The sequence below is a fragment of the Malurus melanocephalus genome, unplaced genomic scaffold (genome assembly GCF_030028575.1).
Source record: "Malurus melanocephalus ecotype Western Australia unplaced genomic scaffold, MMel_1.1 scaffold_102, whole genome shotgun sequence".
Lineage (NCBI taxonomy): Eukaryota > Metazoa > Chordata > Aves > Passeriformes > Maluridae > Malurus > Malurus melanocephalus.
The window spans coordinates 1,734,043-1,747,035 of NW_026623334.1; the positions used below are offsets into that span (position 1 = coordinate 1,734,043).

At 44.8% G+C, this 12,993-nt stretch overlaps 1 protein-coding gene across 16 annotated transcripts in view; it reads right to left on the minus strand.

Annotated features, from left to right (window-relative positions):
• Positions 1 to 12,987, minus strand: part of FBRSL1 (fibrosin like 1) — a 490,798-nt gene extending 477,811 nt beyond the window's left edge. For 11 of the 16 annotated variants that reach the window (XM_057369090.1, XM_057369087.1, XM_057369094.1 and 8 more), the window contains exon 1: positions 12,881 to 12,939. The gene's annotated coding sequence lies outside the window, so the exon portion shown is untranslated. Of the gene's footprint in view, positions 1 to 12,880 lie in introns of all 16 variants that reach the window. The other 5 variants (XM_057369099.1, XM_057369098.1, XM_057369100.1 and 2 more) reach the window with 1 other exon arrangement.
• Positions 12,988 to 12,993: the final 6 nt, after the last annotated feature.

Consider the following 12,993-nt stretch of genomic DNA (forward strand, 5'->3'; position numbering starts at 1 on the left):
ATTTGTTTCGTGTCTAGGCCACCATGCATGAAATAAATCCCTGTCTCAGAGCACGGCCTGTCTGTGCGACTCAGGGTGCTAAGGAGATTGGGTTTCCCGTTTATTCCCGTATTACATTCCAAGAAGGTGTGAACAATGCTCTGTCAGACTTAAAATATCAACCAAACAGATATCCACTCCAGCCAGGACGACTTTGCCTAGGCAAATTTTTCTAAAACCATAAAGCTAAGTGAGCGTGGTATTACTGAAGCRTTAATTAAATATTATTTTTTCCCTTCTCTCCCTGGGACACACTCAAAGAGTGCCCAAACAAGTAGTGCCCAAACAAATAACTCAGTCTGAAGTTTTAGGGCTGTTTGTTCCCCCATCCCCACTTAAAATTATATGCACTCACTTTTGGGATAGGTTAAATTTTCTTCATATTTAGTGCTGATACCCAGGCGCCCTATTAAAAAAGCTAAATTATAWACTCAGATATTGAAATATCCACACTAATTACGTCTTTTAGACATACATTTTTAGATGGTGTTTAGAAAATCTACATTAAAAAGAGCAAGGGCAAAGGATGAACTTTCAAAATTAAAAGGAGCAGCTTTTTCTCATTCCTTTTTTAACAATACAGACAAACCATTTCAGTGGCCATAGTCTAAAGAGGGTACAACACTACTTCTTTTTTTCAAGCTGAAGGAAGTAGAAAACAAAGTTCAAATGCTGCTAAACAGAGGTGATATTTAAAGTTCATTCAACTTTAAAGCTTGGCAAYGTATCATTAGAAGAACTAGAAAGACTAAAAAAATGTCTTCACATCACAGCAAAGGTTCTACTTTGTAATTCAGCCGCAACCCAGATTCTGACCTTCTTCAAAGGTACCTGCAGCCCACAGAAAAAGGCATTCCAAAGTTTCTGGTYTGGCAGCTGCCCGGAAAGGCACAGCAATGGGATGTTGATGCACCAGGTGGGAAAAGCTCCAAAATTTCTCTTCCTTTCACCAGCATCAAGAGTACATTCCAAGATACCAAAAGTTACTCTTTTTGAAAAAGCTTGATTACCATGAAGGCACAAATCCAGGTGATTTTTTTTTTCCCTCACCATGTATTTTCATTTCCAGAAGCACTCTAGTTGAAGTGCACTGCTGGGAGCTGTTGCTCTCCCCAGAGAACACAGTTTCCCGTGGTAGAAGGGGATCCCCACACTGTCTCCACTTTCTGCTCCCTCACATCAGAAATGCCAGCCTTACATCATGATTCATCTCCGCCTGACTCAAAAGAAGTACAAGAATGCTCCACTAAATTTGGTAAAAGAAGCTCCACTTTGCTTTTTCCCCCGTGTCTGTATTCTTATTGGCATGCTTTACGTGTCTGGGTTTCTGCTTTAGGCACAGACTCATTATTCCTCCGGWATTCAGCAGAGACTCAGTGAATAATCACATTTTGCTTATGTTCGGAACATCATAAAGGTAATACTGGGAAAAAACATCAGTGACTTCATCTGCTAAACATCCATAAACAGGGAATGGGAATTTTAACACACATGTGCACAAAAGGAGGAAGATGTAAAAGAACAAGAAGAATTCACTCATTGCTTGAGACAAAAATCTATTTCCCYCTTCAGCAGCTACATCTTTTTGCCCAGATAAGTGCACTGGGCAGTGAAAATTCACCTGCAGATAATCAGAAGAACACAAAAAGCAAACCAAGGAGCATCCCCAGGGAGGACAAGCTTTATTTGCCTGCAGGAAATACCAGCAGAAGCTGCCCRTTTTCCAGCCCTGATGCTGACACAGGCTCTGCATTACAGCACCACACCACACTGCTCCAGACCACCCCGGGTGCTGGCCCCATCCCGTGCCGAGGACAGCAAACCACATTAATTCAATTTTGGACTGCCAGCACATTGTACTTAACACAGATAAGCACTCACAGTTTATATCCCATCCTTTTTTAGGTCCAATTAATATCTTTGCAGGTTGTATCAACATCGCAAGCATCATCAGACATGTCCCTGTTTGGGCCACGCAGCTCTATGCCAAAACTGGCTGAAAACACGCATCAGGAGCGGTGTATGATTGCAGACAGCATATCAGCAAACAGCTTTTTAGTAGCAGCCACWGCGAGCTGACCTTCAGGCAGAAACTCAGTAACCTGATGATGATGACATTCCTGGCCCTGGATTGTCTGCAGCATTTATTTTGGCAGCGCTAAAGAAAATCCACGGATACATTTTGAGCAGGAAGCGCTGGTCAGGAAAGCAGAGACCACGCTCCTGCCTGGAACAGCCTCCCCTGGAAACCCACACCCTGCCTGCTCCACCTGAGCAAGGCAGCACACTGCAAAAACCACGAGAAATAACATKAATAATCTGACATTCCAGGAGCGTGGCTGGGCTCAAAGCTGCAGCACAGGAGCTGCWGAGTTTAGACTGGCAACTTGCAATGACCCAACCCTGAGCTGCTCCTGGGCAGAGGAGAACCAAACAACACACTCAGAGCCTCCACAACCCATCCATGTGCTCCTCAGCACACAGCACAGCTGAAGGTATCTGCAAAAAGCTTCTGTAAACTAGGTCCTTTTCTTTTTTCTTTTTTTTTTTTTTTAAGTAATTCTTGGGAACTCACCAAGAAAACAAACTGCATATAGCTGTTTGTCTGAGGCACCACCTGGGAGTTTACATTGGTTTACACAGGCCCAGCTACAGCAGTTCATAACCCCTGGTTTGGAAACAGCCTGTCCTACAACTGCCAAAACACAAGGTCATTTTCTGACCGAGGTGAATGAGTTTGATGTTAGCACCGGGCTCCTCTATCCAACAGCTGCTAAAAAGAGCACCATTCCTTGCAAAAAGCCTAGAAGCTGTACAAATGACTTAGTAATGAGCATGGGAACCTTTTCTGMTTGAGTCCTGTGAGTACTCTTGCCTAGATGGCAGCTAAAATTTTAATTTCTGAGTCACACACCCTGTGTGACTTCGAGCCATCCAGCGATGTGGAAGGAAAGTCCTGAGCTGTATGAAACCGAGCTGCAGCCCGGAGGCTCTCCCCTATGTTCCATTAACCCTCTTCCCCAAACAAACAGCACTGCAAATGCCAGTGTTCCTGACCTCAGTTACACGGACCCTGCACCTCCACAGCCATGGGCAGGCGCTGGGGACACAGCTCCAAACTCCATCGAGCAGGGACAGGCTGAGAACAAACCCCCACCCACTCCCCTGAGTGCCAAACCCACCCCAGGGGCTGCCCAGGGAGTGGGAACRGGGTTATCAGTTTGTTTGATGGAATCAACAGCATTGCCATGTGCACGCTGCAAAAAATGTACAGATCTCTGCGGAGTTTGATGGATGAGCTGATGGCAGGCAAGTTATAAAATCCATCTGGTTGGAAAGCCATTGTCATTTTCAGCTAAAAATCACACCAGCAAACTCGTGTCACAACTTTGTTCKGCTCGGCATCAAACCAGAACACAAGAGTAAAAAATGGTGGCRTTCTTTCCTGAAGAGATCTTGCAAAATATTCAGTAATTCAACACTAATAGCACTATGACAGGGGTTTTTTTTTCCCTTTATTTTTGTTTTATTTTGGGGGCTTTTTTAATGAACGAAGTGCTTTAGTTATGCTTGAGGAAAAAAAAAAAAAAATGGAAGGCAGTTTTTGCCTATCTTGCAACAAAACCTCTCTTGAGAGACRTCTGTTCTGCATCAGGAGAGTTCTCGAGTAAATGCACAAATGAGTGCCTCTGTGAGAAGTAAGATTATAAACCCAGAGCATCAGGAAGGGCTGATGAAGCTTAGGGGAACTTAAGAAGCCCCAAGTCACGGCCYGTATTTTAACTCTGAGGGGAGAACTAAAGCTCAGGAAAATCTCAGGATCCACTTGCACCAYCAGCAGCACCAGGAGCAGGGCATGGCACTGCTCAGGACGTGCCACACAAAAGGGATTTACACACCACACACAACCTGACATGGGGCAGAGGGGAAGCACTTCATCAGGAGTCTGCACAGGGGGATTTTGCCATCAGAGGCTCTCCCACACCTCCTGCACAGACACAGCACGGTTCTGTCACGTCAGAGGGTGACAGCAGTTCCCAGAGTGGCAAATCCAACCTCCCACCTGGTACCCAGCAGTGGCACTGGCAGCCTTGGTGACACAGGCAGTGACGAAAGGACTCAGAGAGCTCAGCGAGAGGAAACTTGTGGCAGAGTCAGAAAGAAAACCCCGTTATCTCGACTTCCGGACCCCTCTGCTTAACCGCCAGACCACAAAATACTTTTATTGTAGGATAACATTTCAGCAAATAGCTGTTTTCTCTCAGCAGAAAACCCACTTTGCAGTTTTGCTTTTAAAAATCCATTTTTACTCYAACTCTGTAAGACTGCAAGCCAGACCTGTGACTCGGCATAAACAATTTCTCCCTCCTTTGCATGCCCCAGTTTTATTAAGTAATCCCCATAAAAGCAATTACCGAGCTTTGGACTGAAAAATAACTAGGGAAAAAAAAAAGAGAGACAGCAAATTCTGCATATCTTCATTTGCATACGGATTCCCTCCCTCCCCCTTTCTAAGGTTTTTGCCATGAGGTCTTTTATGTCTCTTTCAATAATCATATAATTATATGATTCCTAAAGTACACGCTGGCAACACTTCAGGGGATTTTAGTCATTACAGGTGACAAGACTTTTCTCTCATGTCTAATGCTCGCTAGGATTTCCTTCCACTTCTTTCACAGATAAGATGAAGAACCGAGTGACACCCAAAACACTTTCACAGACAGATTTTGGGGGAATCAGCCCTTTTCCTTCTCCATTACAGATGCAGGGAAATGGGCAGAACTGAACTGGAATGAACTTCAATTGGAATGAAGTGCTTTTTCAATTAAGCAACCCATCATTTTTCCCAGGCACCACGTCCAACTATTTTAATGGCTTTCACATTTTTTCTTTAATTTTACAATCTGAAAGAAATGCCAAGGTTCCATCAAGGACYGAGAATGCCGTAATTCCATTTCTTCCAATGGCTGCAAGTTATTAGCAAGATGTCAAAACATCATAATTATTTTATATCAAGTTTGACTGACTCCATAAACATCTCTTAGCTGCACACTACCCTGAGTCCCACTTCCCCTGAGTGCAGGTATATGCTCAGGCTAAATGGAGTTAAGAGGCTGCACATCCTCTTCGACAACAGTGCAAGAGACATTTATGAGCCACCAAAGCATCAGCAGCAATAATGCATTTTATTACCTGATGCACTTGATGTCATTGTCAGGCTTGAAGCACTGCTTGCCTTGAAAATCTTTGGGGTTTTTGCTCCTCTCGACAAATAAGAGCCCCCAGGAGAGAAGCTGCAGCTTCACTAAGCAACAGGAGGGGTTAAAGGGATGAGCTTGGTGTCCTCCAGCAGYCACCCAACAGCCAGGAGCTCTGAATTACCATTTGTTTCCCAACTTGGGCTGCACACTTCCTCCTGACTTCTCAGCATCTCGTCACTAAGTACAGACTAGGTCAGGGACACCCTAGCATCTGACTGCATCAATCTATATTTAAAATTGGGGGGAAAAAAAAGCAACCAAACAATTACTGTCATACTTTTATAAAGCCAGAAAGAACATCTGTCAGAGAGCAAGGTAACACAATGATATCAAACCACAAACACCATAAGCTTCACATTCCGACTACAAGCACAACTCATCATGCATTTATATTTTCTGAATTCCTCTCTATGACAACCTGTGCAGAGGAGAGAGCGAGGCAGGCTGTGGGCAGAGGAGAGGAGCCCAAGTGCAGCTCTCTTGCCCTGCCGACCGTGCACGGCAGTCCTCAAAATAGAACATTTAACTTCAAATTGCCATGTTTGTGTGGCACTATAGATAGCCAGCACAAGATTAAAAAAGCTTTGCTCTGAGCACAAAGGGAGAGACAGGAATGGTGCCATAAGCCCATGTTTTGCAGCCAGTGGCGCAGGGAAATAATTTTGATCCCTTCAATCCCCTTATCCATGCCAACCACTGACCTTGCAGATGCAACTTTTGTTCAAGTTCAGTCCCTTTTTGGCTTGAAGCAAGCCAGAGCTACAAAGGAGACACTCTCCATCCATTCTGGATGTGCACACAGCTGCTCCTGTGCTCCTGTTAGCCAGGTATTGCTGTGCTTCACACGCAGTCACTCAGGATGAAATAATCAAGCTGCAAAGGGTGACACTCAGCTCTTTGCCCATCACCCAAGCTCCACACATCTGCTGGCCTGGCTGGGTGCAGGGGGGAGCCCCACAGCCGGTGCAGTTCGTACCTGCCCAGCTTTCACAACTCCTGCACCAGAGGAACTGGACCGACAGCTTCGCACAGGTTGGTTTTGCCTGGGCGGCTCGAGCTGTTTAACCCTCGCCTCCATTTTAAATGCTTTTGGATTCAGAACATAAAGACTGATTCCCCTTCCAGCATCAGAGCAGTATTCTTAGTAGTTCATWAGTTTTGAAAAAGAGACTATTTCTCAAGGAGATGGGCCAGGGCTGGTAACACTGGCTCCAACTCTTTTCTCTCTGCAGAGCATGGCTGGAACAGTCACAGCCCCTGTTGTGCTGAACACAGTAGAGCCAGGAGAAATTTAAACAGCAAGAGCCACTTCACCTACATAAAACTCTTTTATACATTTACCATGATAAACTGGAGGCATTAAAGTGCAGTGAATTGGAAATTGTTCTCACTTAGAGCTGGATGTTCACCTACAACTGATACCGAGACGCACACCCTACGYACTGTATTTCAAATCTTTATTAAAAAAAAAAAAAAAAACAAACTGCATCAAGCAGGAAACAGCGTTTTAGTTCTGCTGATACTGTTCTCTCTCAAGTACTTGCTGCAGCACCACAGACAAACGACACAACATTCCCACAAGCTGCAGCACCAGGACAAGGCGCAGACGCTGGGGAAGCTGAAGCAATGAGCACATTTTGGCAACACTCCCCCAGCCGAGGTGCACACACAGGTTTGGGATCTGTGTGCATGCAAAGCCCACCAGATCTGGTTAAGCCTGACCCAGGGTTAACAGCCTGCTGTGGTTGTGCCTGGAGAATTTCACGCCTCACCCAAAGAAAGCAGGAAGATACCAAAAGGCGAAAAAACCAAACCACCCCAAAAGCCTTCTGTCAATGTGTCTCCAGCCACAGTGCTGCATCTCTGTACCTAAGTGAATTCTTACAGAAGTGCAGTTGCATGACSATGAGCCCTTCTGCAGAGCAAGCAGGGATTTACCAAAGAAACAACGTGAAACACCAGGCTGATCTCATCTGACCCAGCTCCCTYCTTCACTGCTGTTTTCCCAGAAAGTAACATTGTGATAGTCAGTCTCATTCTGTGAAATCACTGAGACAAATGATAAAAAGTGCATCTTCTTAGCATACTGAGAGAACAGTAAAGTTTTCAGTTCTTACTAGGCATGAAGTCAAATGCACTACTGCAAATAAACACTAACTTARATCCAATATAATTTATTATTTGGATGAAGTGGAACACTAATTCTATTATATCACTTTTACTAAAAAGAAATTACCTGGTATCAATACAGAGTATTGTATATTTCTTAAATATTACAGATCATAATTCATTTAAAAACTGAATATATTTTCTGAATTTCTCTGTGATGGTTGGTCTACTTGACATTTCAGCTAACTTCAYCTCATGTTTTGCCCCAGGTTTCAGAGYRCTCAAGAAAGACTGAGCAGTTAYACTACGGGAAACTACTTTGGAAAAATTGGTAGGATATTAAGAGGTCTTTCAAAACACCCAGACAGACAGAATCAAGTGCAATTTGAGTTAAAAATGAAACSTCAGGTAAGGATGAGGGTGACCCCTTTGCTTGGTTGGGATTTCCAAGCAATTTCCTCTCCCCARTGCCACTGCAGCCACTCTACGTGCACTGAAGGTGGCCTGACCKTGGCTGCAGGGATGACCCCAGCCAAGGATTGTACTTGCCATGCACCCCATCACTTTTGATCCTGGCAGGTTTCACTGATGAGGTACAGAATTCCTTATCCAGCAGAGGAGATGGATCCTTCCTTACCCCAGCCCACCCTCAGTTCCTGSCCCAGCTGAGCAGATATTTCAGGATTTCCAGAGCTCTCCCCCTCTGTTTTAGCTCTGCATTAACCACCTTTGATTCCTCAACAACAACAAAGATACCTCAAGTACCTGCTTCAGACAAGATGCAAAAAAAAAAAAAAACCMAGAAGAAAATCAACAGCTAGGAGAACAAATCAATGCAGCCTAGCAAGCCTTCAGGAAAACCAAAAGGCATTTAGAGCCTTTAGAGCATCATCCAGAAAATCATTAGCTTTCCTGGGGTTAAAAGCACTTTTTAAGAGGAATAACTGGCCATCAGAAACACCGGCTTGACACACCATCACTCGACAATTAAGTAGAAGGAAAAGACACTTAAATATCTAAAAACTTGTTTTAAAACACAAGCCTAGCTATGGAAAAACTAAGCTGCAAGGCAGACATAGACAGAGGTGGTGACAAATCAGAAATTACACTGCTGGGTCAGTGTAACTAGCACAAAACCTTTAAAACAGGAAGCTGCAGTTAAATACATTGGTTTTGCTATCAATGAGAGATCAGAGCAACAGTAACAGGACAGTGTACAACACACATGTGGGAACAACCTTATCAAGATGACAGCTGGAGAACTTATGGATTTTGTCCAGAAGCCTGCTATCACCAACAGGCTTTCCAACCTCTGCTGCACTCAGGCGCAGAGAGCAGAGAAGGGACTGCCAGGCAGCAGTGCCAGAGCTCTGGATAAAACAACARTGAGAGTGGGTACAGCATTAATCTCCTTGGGGCACGGCTGGGACCCCGCTCCGCTTGTAAGCACAGCATCCCCACTTCAACACCACGTGCATGAGTCAAGGTCTGCCCCTTGTCAGCTCGGGGATCTGCTTCTACACAACACATCACTCCACACACATCTGAGCACGGATTCTCCACGAGATTCTATAAATAGGTTAAACAATCCTCAAAAAAATCCCGTGCGCACACACACACCGCCCCCCCTAAAGAAAGTTAAAATTTCCATTCAGAGCTCCAAAGCTTTGCTGGAATCTGTAAAAATGATAAACAACGGCCAAAAAGAAAACACAACCCCTTGTCTTTTCAACTACTTTGGGAGAACAATTGCTCTCAAAGATCGCATTCATTAACATTCTGATGAAGTTCCCTTTTAGCGCTGTTTTTCATACTTGAAAGGAACAGCTATGATCAGAGAGAGCCCTCAACTACCGACTCACTCATTTAGATTCTCTCGCTCTGATTCACCAATCACCTTCAAGAATAATTAGCAGCTTCATCTGAACGTAATGAATATACACACATGCTCACATCCATACCATTCATTTYGGAAGGCGGGGAGAAATCCCCCTTTCCTCAGCCCGCCAGCTTTCCTGACCCCTGGCACAGGAATATCTCCTGGGCAGCACCTGATGGYTTTTCCATCTGCCCATCCCACTGACCACCTCAAGCCAAGAGGTCAGAGCAAACTGCATTTCCAGGTTAAGTCCAAAGCCGTGGTGAGTGGCTGGGTATTAAAAAATCCCAAGCAAAACACCACTACACACACATTAGCTGCAACCTGCATGAAATCTGAGCTGGATTTATACAAGGAGATCCMAAGGAAGRAGGAGAAAGGAGAAGTTTTMAMTTCTCATACACAGAGACTGCTGCTTTTGTCCGTGGGCTTTTTTTTTTCTTTGTTACTTAATTTAAAATATATATATATCATCAACTCTGTCTTTATTTGGAAGATGGTAGGATACGAGATACATAAGTCAAGTCACAAGTATCCCTGAAACAAGACACATGACTTTCAGATGACAACTGCCAAAGGAAACATTACCACGAGTTTAAAATCCAAAATGCTTAAAATTCACACCRGAGAGCTAAAGGAGACCTCAAAGCCACCCCTCAGTATTAACCTTAACTGCTCATACTCCCAGGTCAACACAAAGGACGAGTACATATATTTAKTCTATAAAGTACCCTTTATTTACAGGAACACCAAGCGGTGAGAATTTGCTTCAGTGGGGAAGGGGAATTCACAACATGGTGAGCTATAAAGAAAAACAAACCAAAAACCACCTTACCTCTCCCAAATGATTCTAGCATTAAGTTCCACCGAAACACTGAGAAATTTCATTTCCAAGGGGAAACCCAAAGCTTAGTCCATTAAACATAAACACAGATCATTRTAACATCAAGAAACAAACCAACCTGGAACACCACAATGAATGACCATGTATGGAACAAAAGCTCCTTTTAGAATTAAAAAAATAAATAAAATAATTTCTTAGTTCAGTACTGTCCCTAGGCCATGTACTCCCTGTTACACTTTCTTCCCCATCATGAGCATAGAAGGTTTCAATTCTTACCTATTTTTAAATAACAWTACAGCACATTTTAAGTCTTCTCAAACAACCAATGTACACCAAAATACAGACTTCCTCCAAAGCAGAAGAAAACCACCTGTTGCAGTCAAGTCCACCAGAGAAGACAGCTCCACACCATGCAAAATGAGATGCCATTTCTGTCATTTACACGGGCATATAATGCTTTAAAGTAGTTTTGCCTTTTGCCTTCCCCTTCCCTTGCTGCTGCATCCCATCTGCCAGACATCACCCATGCTCCACAGCAGAGCTGCAAGGAAAAATCCACTCAGTGTAGAGTGCTTTATTTTCTTCTTTCTAGAGTTACAGGGATTTTGGAAATGCACACAATCATTATGCCCAAGAATACCACCTGGAATACAGCACACCCGGTTGGTGTGAAACAGGGGAATTCTGCTCACACTTCTCCCTCTGAGGTGCCAASCACCATGGTTTCAGAGACAAACTTTTTCTAACATGTTGGTAAGTATAGCAGAAATCGATCAATTTCAMGAGACACTAGAGGTTTTACAAGAATTTTAAAGTGGATCATTTTGTAAAGAACTGGAGTTTTTTAAAGAAAAACCAGAAATGCTTCCACAACCATTAAGTACCTTGGGGTGGCAGATATTTAAGGTCACCTTCTACGCCTGTGTGCCTTATTATCAAGGTCGTGGTTTGGGTGATTCAACAACAAGGCTCACCCCATCTGAAAAGCCCAGAGTTTTCCCCATCAGCCTGGAGGGACTGCACTATCATTTGAATTCTATTTCCTGATAATGTGCTGCTCATCATGGTAGAAAATTTCTGCAGGAAGATGAATTTTACTTTCTTCCCTGACAGCTCAGTAGAGACTTGGGGGTTTAATTGGACCTATCTGCTGATGCATATTTGACTACGAGCATGGCCAAGAAAAAAAAAAAAAAGAATATACAGACAGGTCTAGGGCTTGGTTTAGAGGCACACGAGGGCAGATTGCTCGCTCATTATCAGCACTGCATAGCCAAAGTAGTTGACTTTCCTGTTAGGACAACACCCCGCAAATGACACCGCAAAGAGCCAAAGAACAGCCATCACCAAGAGAACACAAACTCCTTCCCTCTGCAGCACCTGCACACCCAGAGCTGCTCAGGGACCACCAGGCTGAATGTCCCTGCTGAGCAGAACCCCCRGCTCCCCCAGCAAGGGTCCCAACACCAGGACAGATGGCCAAGGCCACCGCTCACCCCTCCACAAGCACACAGGGACTACCACTGGGACTCTGAGAAGTTGGTTCCACAGGCAAAAAAACTCCCAAAAACCACGATGCCACCAGAGGCCTGTGTGGGGGCGGGCAAAGTCCACAGACAAAATGGGACCTCAAAGTCTGAGCCAAAGACATTGAAGATCCCAGGGCAAATCTGAAAGTATTCATCAGTTCAGCAGAACTCTTCACCACTGTAACCAGCTTAATAGACAGACAAGTGGCAGGAAATCCAAAGCAGGGAGAGCACCCAAAACTTTGCCCACGTTTTCACCATGGTGTGTCAAAGAAAGTGGGCAAAGGCACCAGGATTGCTCACATTCACTGGGAATTCAAGTTATTACACCCAACAAATCACTTGCTAGGTGCTTTCTCTCAACAACTCACTCCTTCCCCTCACAACACAAACAAAACAGAAATCAAAAGCCAAACTCATAGTTTGTCAATGCCCCTCTGAAAATATTAAATTTCCTGCTCTGCTTAACTTAGCTCAGACAAGGCAGGCAGTATTTGCTCAGCAAATATTGTTTGTAATAAGTTAGACAAGCAATATTTTTTGCCAGCCTATTAACACCAGAAAAATATGTACAGTCAACAAGAGATGAAGAATTTGTTCAATTACTTCAAAAATGGGAATTACAACCGAGGGATTATTATCCATTTAAACATCTCTTTTCCACAAAATGTCAAACACTAGCCATTTGCTAACAATCTCCGGAGACAGATAAAGTAACATTTTGGCAATGCAAACACAAACTCCCGAGCTGGAGGAGGGGGGAGTGGGAGGAAGGAGGGCGGGAGGGGGGAAGCTCCACCATTCACAACAATGCCGGACCATCCCAACACGCCAGGAATATTTTGCAGCCAATTAAAACCCCAAACAAACATTCGACTGACCCGAAGTGATGGCGAACACCGGCCGGAGCCGGGCAGAGGAGGGGACCGGGGGAGGGAAGCACCAAGGAAAGGGGGGCACAGCAAGTTACCAGCGGAGCCGCGATCACCCGGGCTGGCCCGGCACCCTCTTGACCGCAGCCCCGGGATCCCCCCGGGCTGACACCAGGATTAATGCACGTTAATTGCTATTTGCAAAATTCAGCAGCCTGAAAGCGCCGCGCTTCCTTTCTCAATTCCCTTTTTTTTTTTTTTTTTTTTTTTTTTTCCCTCCTTTCCTTTTCCCTTCCCAGCCCCCGCCCCGCGGGAGGGCAGAGCCCCCCGGCCCCCGGCGCTCTTACCTCCAGCGCTTCCAGGGTGTTGAAGCTGGCGATGGCGAAGCCATCGATCAGATCCTCTTCCTGGGAGCTGGACTCGCGGCGGCGGCGGCGCGGGGGCCGGGCGGCGCGGGCGG